The sequence below is a fragment of the Ammospiza nelsoni genome, chromosome 15 (assembly GCF_027579445.1).
Source record: "Ammospiza nelsoni isolate bAmmNel1 chromosome 15, bAmmNel1.pri, whole genome shotgun sequence".
NCBI lineage: Eukaryota > Metazoa > Chordata > Aves > Passeriformes > Passerellidae > Ammospiza > Ammospiza nelsoni.
Genome location: NC_080647.1, coordinates 13,412,813 through 13,438,405, shown reverse-complemented (window position 1 = coordinate 13,438,405; position 25,593 = coordinate 13,412,813). Strand labels below are relative to the sequence as shown.

Below are 25,593 nucleotides of genomic sequence, written 5' to 3'. Positions count from 1 at the left end.
TTTACATTGTTGGTAATAGTTAGTCTGAATGGAAAGACTCTCCAAACCCCCTTTTATACAAACCCCCAAGCTATAACTGAAGAAAAAAAACACTATTAAAAGAAGACAATGTGATCCTTTAAGAAGTTCAGAAATTACCTTGCTTTCCAAAATTACAAATAAAGTCTTTGAGGCCAGCTATCATGGGTTTCCATGAAAGGTTCTTCATTAACCTTCTATTCATACATAAAAATTGATTAACAAATCAGCTAAACCACCTGAACAATAAATAAAACAAAATGTCAAACACTTGCTTTTGACTTTATAATTACTTTTGTACATTAGGAACATTGCCTGTGCCGTGGGATGCAAGCCAGATGAGGCAGACAGAAAAATGGCACAGCAAGAACAAGGCTTAAATACACAAAATGCCCTTCCTCAGTGCCTTACAGACAGAAGTGTCTGCACTGAGGAACCTCTCTCACACTGGAACCTTTGGTGTGATATTCCTGCATTCAGAATTCTCTCTGAATTTCAGAATGAATCACTGTGTTAAAAAATATTTAGGCACAGTTGAGAAGTTCAAGGAAGATTTCCCAGGTCAGATTCCTCATTATTTTTCCTTTTTTAATTCCTTTCATAAGCTTCCATTCTCACTGAAGAATTTCTAATGCGGCACTGTAAGGATTCAAATGAAATTCAATTTTCTCTCCAGTCTCTATGTGACCACCTCATTATTATTCTGCAATCAGGAACCTGATGTTCTTTGTCCATTTCAGATACAACCATTCATCTCTCCCATTTCCTATCACTATCAGGGGCTATTCCAACTCTGTTTCTGTCTTTGATTATATTTCTGATAGTGTCGCTCTGGGCACATAGGGTGTTACATGAATTTTTATATTTGTACTACTTACACTGCATTGAGCATAACATAATTTTGGTTTTAAAATTTGTAAACTGCTTTTGAATCAATGAGTAATAAAGTGGGTTCAGTTATCCAGAGATTATTTATTCCACTTCTGCATGAGTCTTCTCAGTTTTTGCTCATACAAAATTCAACTACTCCAACCAAAGAGTATGTGAATATATATAAAGAAAAACTTTTACTTGGTATTGAAAAAGGATACCAATTTTGCAGGATTATACAAAAGGCTGCATAGACAATTCAACATATTCACTGTGCAACAGAAATATCTTTAACAACTACAAGGTTATATAATTCCCTCACTAAAAATATATTGAAATTTATTTCTTGATAAATATTCTACTGTAGAATAAAAATGTCGGAGGTAAAACTTTACAAAAGTCATAAATCAGAGGTTGCATACTATAGTAATGATGTTTTAGGTTAAAAATTATCCTTTTTATGTTCAATGTTACAAAAGCCTATTAGAAATACACAAAGAGTTAAATACCTCTGAAAAACCCCTTCAGTTTCCCATGGCTGCTTTACTTTTTTAGGTCTTAAAGTGTGAAAGACTGTATCAAGAATCATGGCAATTTAGTGTTGCAGAGGCAACACTGACCATTAAAAATTCAAAATTTCAAAATCAACATAGCAAGCAAAAATAAAAGAAGGAAATTATCTAAAAGTGCATCTGACTCAGTCCTTCCTGTCTCCTCTCATTCAATTCCAAGAGTGCTTCTGGACTACCTGACCTTGTACTGCTGTAAGATGTGAGGAATGGACAATTGGTTTTGTCGTTGGGGAGGCTGAGAAATTTGACATTTTTGGGTGTGAGGATGGCACTACATGTTTAAGAATATTGTATAAGATTATATTTAATAGTAGGAGATTAGGGATGCCATGTTTAAAATCTAGCATTATATTTTTAAATATTTACCATCTTTTAATTCCATATTTTAAACACTCAAGAGTATAATCAAATGTAATTCTATACAGGATTTTATACATTTGTATAATTAACATATATATTAAGAGTTTCTTTTTAGAATACAAAACTTGAAGGCCTAATCAGTAACCAGCAAGTGCTAATTACACAATTTATATTTGACAGATAATACTTTGAAAAGCACCTGATTTTCAAAGCACTGAAAATTGAAAGCACAAACAGACTTTCAAGTAATACATCCAGTACCAGTTGCATTTTTGTGAGGGATAATTATTTTGAATACACTTCCTCATAAGTATATTTGTGTGTGTGCATGTAATACTGAATGAAGGCAAATAAAACTAAAATTTCTCTGAAATACACTTTTTTACCTCAGAATAAGCAAACTTTTTATAATATTTAAAATTATCACAGTAGGTCTGGATAAACATGTGCAATCCTGGTAAAAGTTTAGACTTTGATATCTTTGATATAATTCTGATTAGATGCATACAGAGGACTGTAACATCATGCTTTTGCCACACACCAAACAAGTCCAACCACTGCAGAGCACCTCAATATTTCTGCCTATTTAAAAGGGCAAACAGTTGCCTTTTAGTAAAGACTCAGTAATGAGAAAAGCCAAAAGACTCAAAACTCTCTGTTTTTCACTCTTCCCCTGCTCTAGCTTGCTCTCCTCTCTCCCTGGGGTCATGTGTCCTGACGAAAGACTTGTCCCAGCACGGGTTCCCATGGCTCACAGCCTCCTTTGGGCACATCCCTGCTCTGGGGTGGGCTTCTCTCTCTAGCAGGACACCAGCACATCCTTCCCATGGCTCACAGCCTCCTTTGGGCATCCCCCTGCTCTGGCCTGGGCTCCTCCCCGGGCTGCAGCTGGATCCCTGCTGCCAGGCCCCCCCTGTGCTGCAGGGCACAGCAGCCTCTCCATGGCAGCACCAGGGGCTGCAGGGGAACCTCTGCTCCAGCGCCTGGAGCACCTCCTGCCCCTCCTTCTGCACTGCCCTGCCTGTCTGCAGGGCTGCTCCTCTCACACATTCTCACTTCTCTCTTCTCTGGCCACAATTACTCCCACTCAGGTTTTTTTTCCCGTTCTTACCTGTGTTACCACAGAAGCATTATCATCATTCCTGATGGGCTTGACCTTGGCACCAGGGGCAGGTGCATCCTGGAGCTCTCATTGGCTCTGTCAGACCTGGGGGAAGCTTCTGGCAGCTTCTCACAAAAGCCAGCCATGAAGCACCACTCAGTGCCAAAAACTACCCACACACACTCAATACACCTTCCTTTTCCCACATGGATAACAAATTCCCGGCTTATTTTTCATTGGTATACTGTGGTAGTACTGGACTACTTTAATACAGCCTCAGAAACTGATTATAGAGATTAGGAAAATCTTAACCCTTGCAAATCAGCACAAGTGCAGTGCCTCCAACCCTTTCACTACCTGATAACTCCTACCAAAATTAGCCTGTAGTCCATCATAACACAATTTATTATTCAGAGAAGGACATGTCTATACTATGCTATTATAGGTGACATTACTCCACTTAGACAAATTGTTCTCCATTGTTCCTTAGTGAAAAATGCTACAGTTCACCAAGCACCAGAAGTCCGTTTTACCCACCCCAAAATACAACTTCTTGTTATTACCACGGATAAGAAAGTAAGAAAACCTTCCTGGAAACTCTGAAGCTCTACAACAAGTGAGTATTGATAAATCTTATCTTCTATATTAAACATGCAGCATGTATCTCATTTTCAATATAATCCTAGACTAAGTATTATCAGTAAAAATAATGTGTTTACTCTCTTGATCCACTTCAATGACTTTGTTACAGAAGTAAATGGCATCTCATAGGAAATTCTGAGCAGAATGCTGTGAGATTTCTAAAACCAGCCCTTTTAATATTCCTTTCCAAGTTTTTTCAGTAGGTAGGTTATCTCCTGCCTTTTTACACTTTAAAGTAGGCCAGACCCAAGTCAACTTTCCACTAGACAATACTCATATAGGCCTGTGCACATTTTGTGCAGCCTGGAGCCAGTACAAATGGCATGAGAAAAATGAAAACAGGGAATGTATAAAAGGTAGCCATTGTGTCTCATTGCACAAGCTTCAGGTATTTTGTACTCCAGCCCTTAAAGGAACAAATTATCAGCTTGAGTATATTGAAAGGATCCTGGATATAATTTTCATGAATATGGTGGCCTCTACCTTACAGACATTGACTGGGGACTCAGCAGGACTAAGGATGCAAATTGAACCAATTAATATGTGTTTAATAGCACTGGGATATCCATGGCTGGGAGTGGAATCAAATGGAACAGCATCACAAAATAGGGAAATGTGGTTAGCATGCTAAATTTACTTTTTGTAAGTGTAGAATGCCAGCATTTGGAAACACATGAAATGATGCACAAGTTTCCTGGGCATTGGAGTCCTTTTTATATGGCTCTAGTGAGAAATGCACACAGGAAATTTTGGTAGCTTTCTTAAAGCCTAAGAAACAACACAATGATGAGGAACATTCAGAATTTTTCCAAATTGTCTTCAGTCTTGCTTTCTCTGAATTTGCAACACCTGAATCAGCTGTCACTAGCCAAAGCTTGAAACCAGTATTCATGTGCACCTATTTTGAGACAGGTCACCTGTCTTCAGCATTGCAATTAATAATTGGGAATTCATGACTGACTCTAAGCATTATAATGATACAAAAAGAAAAGTTTCACAGTACCCTTAAGTTCTACTCTTGATTAAATGATTGTTCTCTGGTAAGATACTGGCAAATTCAATAACTGACATGAATGTTACATGATGCAGTTTTGCAATATTGTATTTTGCACCAACTTTGGTGAGATTGCTGCAGGCTGGCAAATTCTGCAGTTCAAGTCCCAAACCTTTTGAACTTTTACTCCTAAATTTTCTTGGTAATTTCTGATTTTAAACATGAAAGTGCCAACATTTAAAGTTGCAAGATTTCTATTTTGTCACTGTCTATCTGGGGATAGAGATGAGCACAGTAGTGCCACACCAGGAGAAATTTCAAAATACTTCAAATCAGAAACCCTCCTGGAAGTGACATTGCCTGCATGCTTCCTTCTACAGCTATAAAACATCTACACTCTCTATACCAAACCTTTAGTAAAATTGCTTTTCAATGTGAGATTACTCTCATCAGCTGATATAAGCACAGTTCTGTACTACAGGATAAATTTAAAAAATAACAAATTGTGACCTACACGCTTTAGTCTGCAGTGCTATGAAAAGTTGCACTTCCGTAAATTTGCACAAGAATTCACCTTTTCCAAGATGAAATTCAGTATCCTCTGTAGTTCCCTAGCTCTGTAAAAGCAGTCTGAAAGGATTGGCATGCTATTGCACTTGCACTGTATTAATTATAAATCAAAGCACTCCCATAGTATCTTCCACTTTAGAATCTCATGTTCCACCAGCAGTGGTTTCCCTACGTACAAGATATTCTGGGAATAAGAACTATCAAATTTCAGAAACCTCAGCTGCTGGAATAATGGTTATTTTTACCTATTTTCATTGCTTTTCTGTAATCACTTTCTAATGATTTAAAAATCTTCTGGCTTTGTTTGACAGAAAGGCAAAGCTGCTGCTCTGTCTGATCACCAGCCTGTCTCTGGCAGGCAGCCAATAATAAGTTTCTTTACAAGTACTGGTAAAATTTTGTTTCTTTTTATGACTAACAAAACTGTGAAACAAGTTTCTGAACTAGGCCAAGAATTATACAGCTAATTTGTATAAAGTTTTGTCTTTGATTCCTTGCAAGGCTTAAACCCGTGCTAGAGACTGATGAGCATTAACCACACCAGGCTCAATTCAGGGACTGAAACAGCCATAAATGCATTTTCTATTTGATTCATCACTGGCCTGCACATCACACACTGGGTTTATGGAGGCTCAATGGTTGTTAAACTCTACAGTTCTGCGTGTTTGGGGTAATGAAGATCCTTAATTTGATATTTGTGACAAACTAAGGTTGGTGTTTTTTAATCCCTTTGGTGCATGTGTGGATCTTTAACACATTAAGAACCTTAATTGCACATTATCCCAATGTCTACTCTAGTTACAATTCCATCATTAACACAAAATTATACTGAATATTTCTAATATAATGAGGCTATAAAATCACTAGGATTCTATAACATGAAAAAAATTTCTCTGGACCTTAGCTGGTTTGTAGATAAGATGAATACTTAATACTTCATTGAATTCTAGACACATGAGTATAAATGTTAACTTTATTTTTATATAGATCTATACCCTTAATTGTAATGACTTTTTAATGCTAAGAATACTTGGTATCAATGAATTGCAAAACTTAACTTTGTATTAAATTTTGAAGGTATCCTTCATTTAATGCTACGTTGCTGGTGAAGTGATCCATGGTGGTTTTTAATTGCAGATGCTCTTCTCTGCATATTGAGTTCTGTTGATTCATCAGTTTATAACTATTGGTCATAAAGACTTTTTTTTAAAGACAAGGAATTTCCACTTCAAATTTAAATTCCAGATGTGGAGTCTCCTTCTCTGGAGATATTCAAATCCTGCCTGCATGCAATCCTGTGCAACCTGCTCTGGGTAACCCTGCTTTCTGCCTGAACACTGAAAGAAAGAATACAGTATAAAATAAATTTCAGATAAAGTTGAGTAAAATTCTTTGAGAAAAATTTCTCTCCAAATGGATATTGGATATTGACAATTAATGTGCAAAAAGTTATCCCATTTTGCCAAACAAAATCATTTGCAGAAAATGAAACCACATATTAATTTAAAGAAAGGCAAATACAGCAAGTAGTTACAGAAGTTATAGTAAAATGTCAATGTGTAGAATTTGCTGCAGCAGCCTTTAATAACATTGCAAATACCTAAGTATTTAAAAGTAAAACTTCTAGATGTATTACCAGGTAGACTGCATAATGAGATCCCAGAAAGGACATAAGGAATTTTCTGTTACTTCAGCTTCCCTGGCATGTCAAAAGTGCAACTTGTCCTCCCTTGCTCTCAATAGAACAAAATTATTTAATTAAAGAGAACCATTTAGCAGAGAGCCCATGGTAAGGACAGCATGAGGGCGAGGTCCTCCTTCCACCTAAATAATCCAACCCACCCCACATGTCTCTGAAAGCCCTCATGAGTTCATATCTGTTATTTTAGCTTTTAGAAGGATTCCCACTCTGGAGATTTAATAGAACAGAGAACAGAATGCATCTTGTGCGTGGAGATAACAGTGATAGCATGATGCAGCCCTGGTAATCATCCTGTGTGTGAAGGTTGGAGTGACCCACCCAGGCAGCAGCTCTGTCCTCTCCCTTCCTGCTCTGATGTCCTGGGCAGCCTCACCCAGAGCCAGTCCTGTGTCTGCAACCTGATAAACACACAGCTACAAGCAGTTTTAATCCTGCACAAAGTGGGTTCATCATAAAATCACTTTGATTTCCTTACACTACATCTGACTTAAGCCTTCATTAATTCTAAGAAAATCAGTAGGTGATTAAAGCAATTAGCACATTTTGATTTTTCACAGCTCTGTAGCTACTTTTAAGCTGCATGTGATCTGTCATTAACTTGGCATTTTTTTGCGACTGAAAAATGATCTAAGCCTCGATAATCACAGCCATATGATTGCAAGCAATCAGAAATCAGGTGAGTTACAACAAAAAATTATGATTCACACAAGATTAACACATTGTATTACGATGCTCTTTACTAGGAATGGGTATTGATATCCAAGCAGAGGGATACAGGGGTTTACACTGTAAAGTTATTTCTTCTTAATGCACCCATCTAATCTGATTATTCATAACACTGCTGCTAGATAAGTTGATTTTACTCATGTAGTTCAGCCTAATATTTTGAGTAGAAGGTCACAAATTAGAAGAACCTGGCTGATGAAGGTAAAATGCTGCCCTAACATAAAACTGCTCTTCCTGTTCTATCCATTAATTGCTGTTAGATATGCTTCCCTAATGATTCACTAAAACAAATTCTATGGATTTTTTCTTCTCACTGCAGATGGAGAGAGAAGAACTCTGCCACAATTCTCTGAAGCAATACATTTACATATGTAGCAAGTCTATTAATTTTCATTTTCACGATTCAAGACAAACTGACATTTTTCTCTTCACTAGTTAAGTAAATTCTTTTCACAGTATTTCAAAGGCTGTTCCTAGCCCATGTTTTTCCAGCACATTAAAGTTTTCTAGTGTTTGAGGTTGACAAGTATTAGTATCCAGACATTTACATTGCAGTCAAGCCATTCATAATAAAAAGTTTCAAATCAAACCTCAGAAGTTGGGACAGTGTATTTTTTAATCACTAAACCAGGCTTATACAATCAGACTTAAAAAGATAGGGAGGAAAAAAAAATCAGAGCAGTTATGATTTGAACTTAGAGTGAAAAATAATGCAAATAAAGACCAGGCTTAGTATAACCAGCATGTGATAGGACACCCAAATGCATCTCGCAAAGTGGAGATTTTTAATATATTCATTACCTTGGGTGGAAGTCATACATCTGTTAAAAGACCTGAGAGCACCAATATATCTTTTATTTCTCCAAGAACTTCTCCATATTCTATTCCCTTCTCAGGTAACTATCAGAGACTTCAGCCTGCTCCAATAAAATTAAAAGTACTGTTGGCCACTATTTGACTGTGGTAGTTTTCTAAACCAAAAGGCCATACTTTGAGACAAATATGAATAAGGAAGAATTCCCCATCACTCCTTCCCCAAATGAAAACTGAATCTCTAAGCTTTTCTCATTAACCAAAAGAGGTTTTAATTTAAAACCTTGGAGACAGTAAAAAATACTTAAATCCAGCCTCTTTTCCTGATTTCCTCTGGGATTTAAGGCAGGCTGTGTAATCCAGCTGCTCTAATTAGCACAGCAAACTGCAGTTTTGCTTATAAGAAGAAACAAATTAAAACTTTATTCTTCTATTTCTCAGTAAACTGTATTCCCCAAATAAAATAAAGTCTCAGAAGAGTAGTAAAGATAGAATACATTTCATATAACTTTAGTTTGACAAAAACAGGAAAAAGGTTTCCACCTTTTCATAATTTACCATCTTGATTTTTTATTGATATTAATGTTGTGTTAATGTCAGTCCATCAGTCATGGAAACACATGAAAAATTGTACTAGTAACTGAAAGGTCTAAAAGAAATAGGTCACACACATGAAAATATTTCCATTTAGAAAAATGAGAATAACTATTTAATATGTGCTTCTCAAGCCCATATCACACTGCTCATGTTTACTTGAGATTCCTGACAATGTTTTCAACGAATCTAGATTTGGAAGTACACCCCACAACTCCAGAGGCTGAAGTGGTTTTAAAAATTAACTTAAATATAACTTACTGTGTACACAATAGTTTCTATTCAACTAATTCAAAGTCAAACCATATTAATTCTGGAATGCAAAATAAATGTATTACTCTTCATACAGCTTTTAACATTGTTGTGTGTTGAATCCTGGCTGGACTCCATATGTCCACCCAAAGCTGCTCTATCCCTCCTCTCCTCAGCTGCACAGGGGAGACAAAGATGAAAAGGCTCATGGTTTCCCTGACTGTTTTTTGTGGATCAAAAAACAGTCAGGGAAACCATCACCAACTACCATCACAGATAAAATGGACCCATTCTGGGGAAATTAGTTTAATTTATTGCCAATCAAATCCTAAAAAGACCTTCCCTCCCTCCTCCCCACTTCTTCCTGGCTCAGCTTCACTCCCAATTTCTCTACCTCCTCCCCTGCAGTGGCACAGCAGGACAGGGAATGGGAGTTGTGCTCAGTTCATCACACACTGAGAACTCCTCAGACTCTCCCCCCTGCTCCAGTGTGGGTCCCTCCCACAGAAGACAATCCCTCAGGAGCAGAGTGCTCCAGGGTGGGGTTGCAGGTTGTTATCTGTTCCCCATGGGCTGCAGAGATGGTTTCCCCTCCAGGGGACTCTCCTCTGGCACCTGAGGCACCTCCTTCCCCTCTTTCTGCACTGGCCAGTGTCTGCAGGGTGTTTCTCTCACTCATTCTCACTCCTCTCTTGGGCTGAAGGTGTTTGTACACAGTAAATTTGCCCCTTCCTGAACACAGAATCCCAGAGGCACCCCCAGCATCACTGCTGGGCTCAGCCTTGGCCAGTGGCACTGTGCTGGAACCAGGTGCAACTGGCTCTGTCAGACATGGGGGAAGCCTCTGGAAACCACTCCTGCAGCCTCCTGCTGCCAAAATTTTACCACACAAACACAGTACAAAGTCCCCTTACAGTCGTATACCCATCTACATTTCTGAAGATAAAAGAAACGTTTCCTGCAGAGGAGATGGAGATGCAAAAGGTAGACTTCAGCCTCAAGGACATATTCACCTGCTGGCGTTGGGTAACAACCACCATGAAAAGAGTACTAAAAGACATTTCTCTATACTGCTGGAAGAGTAGTGGCTCATAACAGCTCTCTACATTCTTTGTGTATGCATATATATGCACACACACAGAAATATACACATTTACATCCACAATGGGAGGGGGTGGGAGAATCATTTCCCATTCTGCTCTGAGCATGGAGAGTGAAAGTATTCTGACAATATAATTTGAAAACAAGAATTGTCCTTTTCAAATCGAATGCAAGTAAAATACATTTTTGTCAGTCATCTAGAAATAGCAGTTCAATAAGCCTACAAGTGAAAGACACATTAAACATTCAGCTGAATGGCAAGTTATGCCCTGACAAAACCAAGAAAGAGTCAAAGTGAATTTATAGATCCAGTTTTCCTCTACATTCTTTCTTCAAATAAAATGTCAAGATTTGATTATATATCAAAAAAAAAGACATTGTCAATACAAGAGAAAGAAATTCTGACTATGGCATCCTGAAGCAAGATACTTCACAGGCTTCTTGACAGTGCCTAATGGCTGGAGACATCCAGCTTCTGCCTGCAACAACACCTTTCTTCCTTCTCCATTGTACCTGGTATTCTTCACCTCCTTGTATTGAAAGCAAAAGCTAGGTCAAATAAAGGATTTAGGGTCTTGGAAGTTAAGTTCTGTAATAATTACTATTTCAGTCCCATGGCACCCAAAAGGGGTGGCAGAGCCCTGGGCCAGGTCCTGCCTGGAAAGCTTCTGGGGTAGGGGAGTTCAGGCCAGCCAGGAGATGGACACAAGGTCACTTCAGAGTCAGGTGCCTACAGCACCCACATGACCAGGTCCAGCACACCAAAAACTGAGCTGGGTTTAAGATTGTGTGTTCTCAGCCCTCCCTCAGAACTGGAGCCTTTCAGAGGACAAACCTGAGCTCTGCTGGTGCATTCCCAGGAGGCCCAGCTGGACCCAGGGGGTGCCTGTCCTTGCTGACACTGAGCCCCTGCATCACCCCAAGGTGTTCACACACCCTCTGGGTTTGTGGCTGGCCTCAGGCAGCTGGCCCCAGCAGGAAGGACATCTCTGAGACACAGAGCACTGGCTCAGGCAGGGACAGAGTGGTTCACAGGGCTGCAAAAAAACTCACACTTAGCACCCTTGTCAAAGGAAGCAAAGGCTCAGACACAATGTGCTTGCAAGTGGCTCAGGAAGGAGCCTGCCAAGGCAACAAGAATAGACAGACCTGCCTGCAGCATCTTCCTTTATGTGCACTTTCCAAACTTTCATCAGTACCACTGAGGGCAGTGCCAACCATCTATTGTACAGAAACTGGGAACAGCTATTCCCCATCTTTCCCACTGGAGCCAACAGCAGGCTCCGTAAGCCTGAACACTGGGCATAAAAAATTGGGAGGAACAAGTCTTAAGTTAGCATTTCTACTCCCAGAGCTGATTCCCAGCTCAATTTGCATTAAATTTTACACTAAATCTAAAGCCTGAGATTGCCATGGCCTAGAAAACATGAGAGTTTGAGTGATATTCTGACTGATCTAGAATACTTTTATTCCAACAGTGACTGAAATTCATTATCAGAATAGATATTTCATTAGCTTTGGAGGTGCTACCACATTAATGCATGCCAGGAGGGAAGCTCATATAATTAAAATTTTATGAATATAAAATTAGTAGAAACTCAATTATGAAGTACTTCATGAACTGAAGAAAACAACACAGAAAAACAGTGTGAATATCCTTATAGTAAAACAGTACTCAATTTAATATCCATTATTTTATTAATGACATAACATGGCAAATGTCAGTCTCCCAAGTAGTTTGATTTAGACTGACCTAATAAATTATTTGTCAGTGTAAGAAGATTGTTTTTTAATTCATAAGCAATTCCACACATATTTATAGAAAAACCCCACTGAGATCAGTGGAAGCAAGAGTAATCTCAGCTGACTATATCATCTTTACTGCAAGGAATGTGCATTCTGTATCACAAAGGCAGGATGAAGATGAGAGCAACCTTGCATTAGTTATGAAGGTTTAGAAACAAGTATTTAAAAAAATCTCAGCCAAGAACATAAGAATTCTTCTGTACCACTAGGAAGGAATTAAAAAATATATAAAAATTACAATCTAGGAAAGATTAACACTGTTTGACCATCATTTAACCACTATTTAATCACCAGTTCCAGCTGACCAACAAACAAGTGTCTCTGTAGGGAAAAGCAGCAGGAATTGAGGTGGTAACTATCATCTAAATGCCACTCCTACAATAAAATTAAACACTATGGAATTAATATCAAATATATAGATTTGTGATTCTCCCCACTAAACTCACTCCTTTGCTGATGTTTTTACTATATATTCTTCTAATAAACATGGATTATATTAATGAGTGAAATAAATCAGTCCTTTTGTTTATCCTACAGTAATACAAAATATCACCCTCATTTGGATGTCACATCAAAATAAAGCAGCATACCAGAAATTCCAAGCTTCACTGCCTACTTTTTTAATCTTCTCTCTCTGTTCTCTCTCCGTCTATTCAATAGGAAAATGAATGAGAAAATATGGCCTACATCATCATTCATTTTCAGCTGAGTGATTCTGATCTTTTTGGTTACTAAAGCCTGACCCAAACCCTACCAAAATCAATAGCAATCTGTCCAGTCACATGCACTGGTGCTTCACATATTGACCAATTCCTTCAGCAGTAGTTAAACTGTTTGTCCATGAGATACCAGAAAGCCACAGTCTTAACTCTCATAATTTGTGACATTTTCTGCTCTTAAATGCATTTATTCTACTGATAAGATTTATTTGATGAGATCTTATTACACAGCAGCTAATGGAGTACTAGAAATGGCAACTTCCTCATTTCCTTATTGATTTTCCCTCTTTCAGCTCTCAAGCAAGTGCTTCTCAGCATGCTGAACTTCCCTGTTTGGAAAGTCAATTACCAGCTACTTTCTCCTGATGTTAAAGCACTGACAGAACATAAGGGAAAAAGATCAACAACCGTGGTGTTTTCCTTTATTATAAAACATCTTGATGAAAAATAGTGTTGGCAAAAATATAATCAAAATCAGAACCAATTTTTAATCCACAGAGGCAGGATTTTTGTATATCCCTCATTTACTTCACACCTATCAAGATTCATTAGTCACACCACTGGTATCTGTGCTGCTGTTGTACTATGTTTGTATGCATTGCCACTGCAGACAGGTACCTGCAGAAATCATTCTAGAACATCTATTTTTCCCTTTCAATTCCTGACCCTATATAGCCAGACAATTTCTCTTGAAAACCTGCATTCCCAGTGCAATTTTGCAAAACAATAATGCTAAGACAAATGTAACTCAAGGTACTTTAAATGCCAGCACTAAGTGTTTTATCAATTGCTATAAATAATCTTCAAGAGTAGGGATAGATTTTTAAATTTCAAGAGTACTGCAAATTGGACAAAACAACACATTTTAAATATAGGTTCAAAGTAAGTTTACTGTCTATGGAAAAATTTCAGATACAAATAACATATTTTTATTGTCAGAAACAAGATGGGAAAGTATTTCTTGTTCCATAGGAAAAAATAATCATGCTAACAAAAAGAAAAATGCTTGTCTTAGAAAGGTTCTATATTTTTGCCTACATAATGAAATTGTTGCATTAATTATTAGAAATTCTCAGGTCTCTAAGCATATTCCATAACAAAGGTAATTACTTATGTAATGGAAATTGCTGCTTACCCACATACCCAAACCCTCTGTGTTCTCCTGTTTAATCACTGTTTTATTTACTTAGAGAAGTGAAGAAAAGATTCAGGATTGCATAAATGTGTTGTCCTCCCCTGCCTCCCCAGGTTTTCACTTATCTATAAAATGATGAAACACAACAGTCACTCACAAAAATCTAACGGACCATGATCTAATCTTGCAACTGTTAACCTGAACAAAACCTTCCAAACTTCTTTCTGTTCTAAGAAAAGGTGGAAGAGTACCAGGTTTTGAGCAAACTTATGAATTTAGGGATCTCTTACACATGCAGGTGCCAAATGATAGGTTTGGGAGGCCATCTGCTGCAGGCTCCCCATTTTGAGGCTTTGGCTGGCAGAGACCAAACTGAGCTCGCATGGTATGAAAAATGCGTCATATATTCCAATATTTACAAAGGATTTCCTGACACAGGGCTCTGTTTCCCCTTTCATGAAGCAGATGCTGCTGCCTGAAAGCTGAGGCTAGTAATGGCAAAAAACTCTGCCACCAAATCCTACCCAACACCTGAGCAAACTGGCAAATGGACTGCAAAGATCTGATCATCTTCATTGAAAATTCACTGTCTCTTGAATGGTAAAGATTATTTCTAACCTTTGATAAAAAGCTTTTTTGAGGCAGCATGATCACACTGTAGCTTCTTATGGGCAGCTGATACAAATTATCATCAAGAAACTATTTAAGAGGCATTGCAGCACTTTCGCTATTGAAAAACACGACCTCTGATGACAAGTAACTGTAATTACATATTTTAGCCTGATTTCAGGGCTGAACAAAAGAGAAACTTATGATAAACTCCCACGCTGCCAAACAAGCTATACAATATATCATTAGTGAAAGTAAAACTGGTACAGTTCAAATGGGGCAAAGTCTTTGCAAAGAGTGCTGAGCTTTCCAAACAGTAGCAGCTTGTGTTCTTTGTGCCTCATGTCTAATCAGTAATTTGTGGGCTTGGTGCTTTCCTGACAGCTGGTATATGGACACAAGATCAAAAACTGTAGGTGTAAACAACATAAGATTTGTTAGAAATGAGATTCCAGCAAAACTACCTCTGCAAAAGGAAAACTAAAAGCTTATATTGCAGTTTTTGTTTGGAAGGCAAATTTTGCTGAATCTGCATGAACTCATTATCTGCATGATATAGATTTATCCCTCACCGGGCATTCTTTATGTATTTCCAAATTAAACACCCTCTTCCAAGTGTACAAAGAGTCCCTGTCACCAAACACATTTTCTTTTATACTGCTTGAAAAATAGCTTGAGAAGTTTCTGTAGTTCCACACTTGGTCTTATGTTTTCAGGTTAGGCAGCTCTGCTGTCTCTTGTTGAAGTTTTGGTCTGTCTTTACATTACAAAATAATTCAGAGAAAAAGAGTAGAGAGGCAGACAGGAAAAAAACCCAAAAAGCAGAACCAGAGCAATATAGCAGACCATACCCAAGGTCTGCATGTGGTTACAAGCATGGAACACAACACAACATCAACAGAAGAAAGCAATAATGTGTCCAGTCCACAGAATCTCCAGGAAAAGTCTTGAAGTTACACATCTTCTGCTCAATAACCACAGTAGTGAGGTGGCAGCGGCAAAGTTCAGAACTGGGGAACAGGAGCCAGCTTAGATTGCTATGATGATTCTTTTCATTGCAAAATGTCAGCAGAGGTGGTTTTAACCAAATATGTGGCAATGCACTCTCACCTGAGCTCATGGATTGCAATACAATAAGCACAGTTAATCCATCCAGAATTGGTTTTATAACAGCACTCTTCTCACTATTTCAGAAAGTTCAGATGTTGCCACACTTCCCCCACCAACTCCTCTGCAACTTTCTGAACTAATATCAGTAACAGTTCTTCATCTCAACCTTTTCCTTAATTCTAGCAGTTCAATAAACACTGCAAACACTCAAAAATTTCTCATACTTTCTGTCTCTTTATTGGTAACTTCTCAGAATCTCAGTCTCACTGTTCTGTACTTTCCTACACTATTGGGCTCAGTGTGTGTGTTTTCATGTGGAAGTAGTTTAGAACATTAATCTCATTAGGAGAAAAACATTTTTTTAAAATCAGACACACCAGAAGAACATTTCTGCTTATCACACACCACTCAAATTCTCATCCTCTGTGAGCACAAGAGGACAGACAGCTGATAGCAAGTGGCAGGTCAGCCAGGCAGACAGCTCATGTAGTGCTGAACACAGCAGCCCATATACAATGCTCAGTTAGGCTCAAGCCTTGCCCAACAATGAACTTATCCTAAGTTTTCCATAAAGTATAAGTGTACAAGTAGTGAATACTTTTGTTTCTTAAAGTTTGGATTTTAAGAATGTGAGCAATCCTAATCTGCAGGAGGCACATATGGACTGTAGGCATATGAGCTACATATACATAGTATGCATACACACATATTTTCAATAAGAAAGTGCAAAAGAAAGATTATTCCCCAGATCTATAATAATCATAACCTGGTCCTACATTGAATCTGAGTAATACAGGTTTGCCCATGAATGTTCAGAGACATTAATTTTAGAGATACATCATTGCTAATGTAACTGTATTTTCAATCTTTCAATATGCATTACTATAAACAATTATCAGCAGTAAACTTAGTATTATAACAAAGGTTTTCATGTCTACAATACCAAATTAAATTTAAACTTAACCAAAAGCATTTACTGTCTTAGTGTCCAACCCTATGTTTTGTGAAGCAAGATGATATTAAGTTTGGTGCTAAATATGATAAACCTCACACAGAAACTGTTTCTTTTACAAATAATACCAGCTAATACTTTTTTTTAAATTTTCAATTACAACATTGAAAACTACTGATTGCAATATTAATACTGATTTTTCTCTGCCCCATTAGATACTGGTACAACTACTCCTTTATGAAACCATGCTTAATATTATTGATACCAAATTATAATAAAGTTCCAAGTACTAAGCAGATATGTGTAATCAGTAGAACAGAGCAACCCTGACTGTGGCATTCATCAATTTAATCAGCCATTTGCTGCTGTAAATTATGAATCTATATTTCTCCATTTATTTTTTCTTAATTTGGAATTGTTAATCCTCATAAACATTTCTCAAAAGGCTGAAGAGAAAACCTATTTCATTTACTTGTTTAAGGACCTTCCCATTCACTTACATCTGAAATCTAGAATCCCATTCACTCTTGCAACCTTTAAATCACATTTCTCTCATAGCACACAATCTGACAGATGTCAGTCTCAGCTCAAGATGAAAGCAGAGATGTGTAAAGCACAGATGAAATATTTTGACAGGTCTGTCCCTAAAAGACTCCCTGGTATCTATATCTCACTGGAGTCAGCACCATTAGGGTACCACATACCAGGTTTCCATAGAAGTGTTTTGAGGCTAGCACAGAGTCTGGTGGATTTAAAAAACCAACCTTCAGCTGATTCTGCCTGGAAATTGTCAATTCCCCCAGCTCTGGACTGGAAGGGCACAGTTTTACACGTTCTAAGTCAGTTCTTCCAACCCTGATAGGGAAATATCATGTTCATTACACCACCTCCCAATTTTCTTTATCCTTCTTTGCCACTGAAGCTGCTGTTGCCCCTAAAGCCAAGATTGCAGTCATAAATAAGAAATACAGATTTTATGCTTAATATCTGTATTCAAGCTTATCACATCCACATGTCCTATAATGAAGCACTGCAAAATGGCCATGGAGAGGTTGCCAGAGATGTGCACTGAGCTCTGCACCTTTACTTGGCCCTAATCCTTCTTAAATTATCTTGTTGTGCTTCTATTCTAAAGCTATTTTAGGCATTTTGGGCTGCAAATGCTTAAATGAGGGGTTTGGGTTTAATGCTACCTCTACTGAACATCTATAAAGAGAGAGTACCTGTGACGTACTGGAGAATATTTATGTGGATTCTACACTGCTGATAGGAGCACAAGAAAATGAAACTTTTGACAAATGTATCAGAAATAACAAAGAAAGAAATTAATAAGACAATTTATTCTGCCTTATGGCAGAGGAAAACAGCAGACCTCAAAATCTGTTCTCTGCCATTCTGTAACATTTACCATGTTAAAAAAAGAGTGATTTTACAGAATTTATTCAATGCAGTGGGTATTCCATACATGGGACATATTTCTCTGAGTCCCCAAATCAAAAGATTATTCTTATGCTTAAAGATGTCATCCAGTGGCGCTATTTGCAATGAAAAAAGCTCCAACTAATGCCTAATACCCAAATCCCTTCCTAAGCATGGCAAGAACTAACCATTCTTTTTTAAGTGTGTCCCTGAATGAATGAAGATTTTTTTTTTTAATATTTACAGCACAGAGCTATGCATCTTATGGCAGAATTCATGATTGCACTGGTAAAATATAACACTGGAGTTGAAAGTAATTCAGGGCAGCTCCTCAGCCCAACTCAAATTTTTTTATGACTATAAACAGATAATTATCAAAATGTTCTGTAACATCTTAATTAAGATATTATTTGATCACAATCATTCCTTATGAGCCTACAACACATTTTCTTTGCAACTTAAAACTATCAGTAACTCTTACTGAGAAACAAATCACAATTTGATTTAGAGTTTGATTAAGCATTTAACTACCAAGCTGCAAAACAGAGAAAATACTAAGCCTCCAAAAAATAAGACCACACAACACAACATGGAAAAAGAAGGAAAAAAAGTAGAAGAGCAAAGAATATTTTTCACACAAAAATGGTAACAGGGAAAATGCTATAGATTTTTCTGTGTTTTACTACAACCCTTTGGCTCATGAAATTCATGGAGCTACACCCTCAGAAAGCACAAACTAATATTGGCAATGTGTTAGGAAGGCCTGAACACCTGTCCTTATCTATAGAAACGTGGCTGCTCTCTCCTCCATTTCTATACATGCAGTGGCTGAGACACAACTCAGAGCACTTCCTTCCATGGTGGAGAACAGCCCATCAATACTCATGCCTGAGAAAATAAAAGCCAAGAAAACATCTCAAAGCATATTTCATTAAAGCATATATTAATCTCTCAATTTTTAAATAAAAACATATATTCAAAGAAGAACTTCTGAATAAAACACACTGAATTTGCAAGCTATGTTTCACATTTCTTTTGAATTAAAAGAAACTTGCATTTCTCTAAGGAATACTCAAAGTTATTTTATCCCAACTCAACACCTTACTGGTTCTCAGTCTCAGTTCTCCTTCACCCAGCACACATGTTTAATTTCTAAAACTAAGAGTTTGTCTTTGTGAAGCTCTTCAGGAAAATATAATTAGATAATACATAATTACATTTAAATAATTTTATATAATTTGATTTCTAACAATCATTTATGGGATAATGTGCCCTCACACTGCAGAATCAATGCCACTCACAAATTAGTAGTGGATTTCATCTTTGCAATGCCTCAGCAAAGCATTATATACAGGAGCAGCTGAAGGAAAGTGTCACTTAAATTACTTGCTGCGGCAGCACAGAAAGTCTGTAATTGATCCACAAATCTAATTGGAATCCTGAGTCAATATTCACCGTCCAAACCTCAAGTATTTCTTTCTTTCACAGTAGATAAAGCAGGAGAGAATTTGGCCATTGGACGCACTTTCCACCATATAAAAAATGAAATGTATCCCAATCTAACTCCTCTTCACTAGGGCAATTCCTACAAGTTTATATGCCACTAAGTTTGTCTTACTCCAGATATAATAACAAATTAAAATAGCAATTGTTTTGTATAACTGCCATTTATCAGTGAAATCTTTGCAGTTTTAAAGAATCAGAGATCTCTAATGATTTAACACCAAATGAATTGCTATCAACATTAGCTGAATTATTGCTGCTTTATAATTACTCCTGGTTTGATCAAACTCCATTGAAATTTAAATTCATCAAGGAGGCCTGAATCCACTAAATCCTTACCATAATTTTCTGACATCCCTAGTTAATTAACATACATCATTTATTTCCTTCAAGCATCCTGAAATTGATTCTATGTATAAACATTTTTGTCCTTCTGAGTGTCAGCTGAAAATTCTCAATAAAGATGCCAGAACAGAAAGATCAGTTAAAAAAACACAACTCACTCTGACAAATTACTAAGCTTACTACAGTAAGAAATAATAAAAGTTATTTTACAGGAAAGTCAGATTATCCTTAGCCCTTTATAAGACACTCATAAGTCTTCAGTGGACCTAAACGAACAACAACAGCTAAAAAGACACAATATCATATATCCTGATAGCTCAGAATGCTTTTAAAGCCTTCCTGAGTAGTTTCTGTAAAAATCAAAGCTCCTCAAACTGAAGACTTCAAACTTCTGAAGAAGGATAGCTACAACAACCAAGGAAAATATGAAACACTTGAGCCTTTAAAAGGTCACCTCACCACACACAAGACTGAATATTCCTTTAGCACGACCCCTTGCAAGGAGCAGAAACTGTTTGTCATCAGAACTGAAGACAGTGATGAATAGACAGGTTTTTGTGCACAGTTTGGAGTAGCTGATATTTACAAAACCTTGGCAGAAATAAGATGGCAAAAATGCTAGGACAACTCCTAACATATTACTGTCCATTGAAAAGGAAAAGCTGAAGTGTCATAGTCTTGATCAAAACACTTTCATCAAACTTTGCAGGCTGGTTTATTCAACAATGACTAATTCTCCTCAGGGGCTTCCAGTTCTAGAACACAAGAAATGTTTTCATATGCTTAGAAAAAACAGAATAGCCCTTAGTCTGTACACAAAGCTCTTCATCTTCCCAGTTAGAACTGCTTTTATATATAAAAGGATGGAGCTTAGGGCTATGCAGTTTCCTCCTGCTTGACATCCCTTGGTACTTAGGTACCAGACTGACATCCCTGTAATATTTCCTGATAATGTGCTAATATTTGGCTCTTTGGCCTCACTGCCACTCTGAAATAAATACAGTTTGAAGACTGCCAACAAGCTGTAGCATGGATCTCCTAACTGTGAACTCTGCTTTAGCAGAATTTCTGTTAGCTTCTGAGCATATTTATAATGTATGACAAACTGGTGTCAGTGTTGGTTCCTAGTTAAATAAATAGGATCTGGATTTTTTATGTCATACCTAAATATGGATACATATAGAAACTAATCAAATCCACTTTCATGCTTTGTTTTTCCTACTTTAGAAAGGAAAGCTATTGGTCTCCCTGTAAAATAAAACTGGTTATGTTCCTTGCCCACCTTTCAGTTCTACTTTATGCTCATTTTTCATTCTAAAGGGTGCCTTTAAAATGGCTACTCAGTGCTTATGTCACAACACTTATGTAAAAAAACCCTATAGGGCTGATACCTCCTGGTGCTGCATCTGCATTTTCAGGGGTACATAAGTAGCTGATCTTGAATAATTTAAAAGTATCTCTTTTTTCCCCTGTCTAATCACTTCAGCTTAATTCATTAATTTTTAAGTGCAGGGTCATCAAGGTTTTTTAGTCTGGTGATGGATTTCTGGGGTTCATTTTGGAGAGAAGGGTTTTTTTCCCCTAATAATTCTTAAAATGATCCAATTTTGCCTGCATCATACTCTGATCTTTTGCCTAATTAAGAAGAATAGCTTTGAATTCTATATCACAAATTCCAGCCTGGGCAGCTCCAGCAGCAGCCTCAGTCATAGCAGTCAAATCTCATTGCCTCCTCTTCCAACCTTCCTCATTGCTGTGAATCACATTCCTGCAGCAATAGCTTCACAAGTGGAATCTCTAGCTTTGGGTTGATGTATTTGGTGTAACTGAAAGGCTCATTTCTGTGTGCCAGTGGCATCAAGCACAAAGATAAAGCCCCAGGCACAAACAGCATTCCTGCAGTAAGCACAAAGAGGCATTGAAGAACTCGGGATCACTCAACAAATAAAAAAGCTGGAATCAGCAATCAGAAATTGAGACAAAGTTTGTATTTATGGAGCATTTAGATTGCACCATGGAAGCTGAATCTCATCTATCCTACACCCAGTGTGTCAGCAAATGATCACACTGAGATAAAAAATCATGGATTTGAATTACTTAGCCACTCTGATCCCTTCCTGTTAAATGAAGACTCTCAAAATTGCCATTTCTTAAAAGTGTTTTTTGCTAAACAAATCCCTTGCTTGTCTCGAGATCTCTTACCATATGACAATGAGTATTATTCAAATAGACACAAATTAATGTTATTGCCTTGACAGAGAGTATGAAAAGAGCACAGAGAACATGATATGACACTGCAGCGATGCAACAACCTTGCACTGCAAAAACAAGCAGCAAATAAATAAGTATTTGCAGGGGGCAGCCACTGATCCTGCAAAGGCACAATCAAACCCCATTAGCATCCATGAGGTGCAGGTGCACTCACATTGCATCCACTCACAGGGCTTGTGCAACCTTAAATACTTCCAGCACCTCAGAACAAAACTTTGCTTCAGTTTCAGGGAAATAGGCAAGAGATATTACAGAGAGATGAAAGCTATTCAAATCAATCCACAGTTTTAACCAAGCTCTTTAGTAAAATCAAGAGTATTTTAAAACACTAAGATAAAAAGAGCTTTAAGTTCTATGCATATTATAGACACATTGTTTGATTTTAACAAATTTAACATGGACATTTCCAAGTTTTATTTAAGAGATTTTACCAGGTTCTTAATCTGAGGGAGGGAATTTGCATAAATACCAATACAAAGACCCAAGTTTTATATTTCCCAGCTATAGTTAATTATCATTCCTCAAAAAAGAAGTTTCTCAATTTTGAAAAAAAATCTGCTATTTAAACTGACATCTAATTTAAAAGCTCTTTTTTCCTTAAATGGGAAATTAGTCCCCCTTTTTGAAATGTTCAAAAATTAAATATTTTTTCATCTATTTATTCAAGTATAAGCATTCTGCTCTGAGGCAAAAAAAAGCCCTAAAGAGAATAAAAAGCACTGAATTAAAAACAAAGCTATTTTTTAAAAAAAGTGAAAAAATAAAAAGGGAACATAAATCAAAAGCAAATAACTTTATTCTATTGTCATGTCACCTACAAATAAAAAATAAAAAAAATCAGATTTCTACTACGCTAGACAAGTGAAGGATCAAACCAAGGAGAGGTTTTGGGAAATCTGTGAAAGAAAATGAACAATATTTCAATACTCCCTAAAAGACAAAAGCTACCAAACAGGAGCAGCTGTTGTGGCCTCTTTTCTCTAATTCAGAAATGGCAAGTTTGCTTCCTAAAGACCCCCCCTCCCATGAGACAAGAGAAATATAAACAGTAGCAAGCAGAATTCTGCAGCTCTGACAGAGGAGAATGTGCACTAGAGCCAAAATTAAAGGAAGATCAAAGAAATAAAATTATTTATGCTATGTGTCTGCATAATGGGTTCATGTAGAAAACACTTTCTTCTCCCATTTTTTGGGAGGCTGCTGTGATTCTCAGAATATTTTAATGTTACCCATGTAAAAATGCAAGAACGCACACAGCTGAATGCTTTCCTCTGTCACTCAGTGAAACACCTGGAATGCACAAAATGTACTTCAGCACATTTCCTTCTGTTTCACTTTTATATTGGCACTTTTAGAAATGACAGAAGGATTATGAAGCACATAATGGCACAGTGCTCCCTTTTCTCCAAAAACAGCTTGTCTCCCCAAGGGGTTTGATTTTTTACAGTATTTAATGTCTCATTATTGGTTGTTACTGGATCAAGAATTGAAGCACTTCATTTGACCAGGTCATTATGCTGCACTGTTTAAAAGTTTTGGGAAGTTTCAGACTAAAACAGACAATAGACAACAAAAAAACAACAAAAAAGCATAGTCAGAGCAACAACTACATACACTTCATGTCATTCCCTTGAGATCACTTGATCAAAGTAAAAAGAACAAAGGGAAAAAAACAACAGAAAAAAAAAACAGGGGAAAATAATCAAAAACCCCTCAGAGTTATAGAGTGTTTTTTATTTAAATGAAAATGCACATTAAATATTTGCTTTAGTTGTGTTTTCTCTGTTCATAGTTTGATCATCACATCTTATGACTTTTCAGAGTAGTAAACAATCATTTTCCCATAGGAAGCAGTAATTTACATGGTATTTTGACATTTAAGATATAACAGCTGAAGTTCCCAATAGGCATAATTAGAGTAAAAAATGCACTAAAGTGAATAACCAGATAGCATTTGTGCATTGATATTTGAAGAAATAAAGTCCTAACCACAAGGGTACAAACAGTCTTGAGAAGTATTAAACAGAAAAACTCCAGAGAACCTATTAGCAGAAATGGTCAAAGAAATTATTTGGGACTTATGATTAGAAGCACATATCTTAACCTAGACTCCAGATAAAATGATCAAATTTCCTCATGGCACACCAGAAGATAAATAACTTAAGAAAAACCCAACTTGCTGCATTAATGAATATATTGTTGGGAAAAAAAACTCATTGACATTAGGAGGATAATACAATACAGATATTGGATAAATGTTGAGAAGACAAAGGGTTGGACTCACCAGTTCAAAAGTTCACCTCTAAGTCCTGTGATTTCACCTGATGCAATAACTGGTGTCAACTTTGCAGCACATGATTACAATTTTATCTCTTAAAGCTGCTCTACTGCATACAGAGCATATGGGTATCTGACCTAAGGAAAAAAAGGAGGCAAAAATAAAATAAAAATCAAAGTTTGACAGAAGATTCTCTAAATGAAATTATTTTGTGAGTCAGTAAAAGGTCATTCCTGTTGTGGTTAATTAGGATCATGATATAATTACCCTTACAGAATCACACCATCTGTTCATGGGGTCCTTACAGCTATTTTTCAATCCTTTTGTTTTTCACCAGTCTGGGTCTAATTTAGCAGAGTGTCTCCCTTCTAGTTCAAGCACACCCCACAGGGGGCTTTGCCAAGCAGGGGGACCCCAAGAGGAGGTCGGGGCCCCCCAGCAGCCCCCAGTTCACAGGGCAGCAGGGGATGGAGCTGGACAGGGCACAGAGCTTGGGGCTGAGCCTGCTGGGGAGCAGCTGAGGGAAACCCTGGACTAAAACAGGCTCAGGGGGCTGGCAGCACTCTCCAGAACTCCTGGAAAGGAGGCTGTAACCAGGTGGGGGTCAGGCTCTTCTCCCAAACAATAGGACCTGCAGAAACATCCTCAAGTTGTGCCAGGGGAGGTTCAGGCTGGATATTAGAAAACATTCTTTCACTATCAAGCACAGGAACAGGATGTCCAAGGAAGTGGTTGAGTCACCATCCCTGGAGATTTTTAAAAGATGTGTAGATGGGGTGCTTGGGGTTTGGATTGGTAGTTTGGTCAGCAGTTGGACTCAATCTTAAAAGTCTTTTCCAACTTGAACTATTCTATGAAATATTAAGTACATAGTCAAATAAATATGCCACCAGCATATTAAGACTGAATAAAACTCAAAAAAGAAAATTAAACCTGCAGTTCACTTGGTCAAATTAAACACCAAAACAAAAGGAACAACAGCTATAAATAAAGCTACAAAATTATTAATCTGCATTGCTCTGAGTTACACATATCATTTTTCTGTAGTCTGAGATCCTCTACATTTTTCAAAGTTTAAGTCAAAGATGTATTAAAGTTCCTTTTTCATCCATAATACTGTGTGTTAATAT

General features: G+C 37.3%; 1 long non-coding RNA gene across 1 annotated transcript in view; it reads right to left on the bottom strand.

The window, feature by feature from the left end:
* The window catches only part of LOC132080049 (uncharacterized), a 37,957-nt gene extending 13,357 nt beyond the window's left edge, over positions 1–24,600 (bottom strand). Inside the window, exon 1 of the long non-coding RNA XR_009419489.1 lies at positions 24,470–24,600. This is a non-coding gene — a long non-coding RNA (uncharacterized LOC132080049). The remainder of the gene's footprint in view (positions 1–24,469) is intronic.
* Positions 24,601–25,593: the final 993 nt, after the last annotated feature.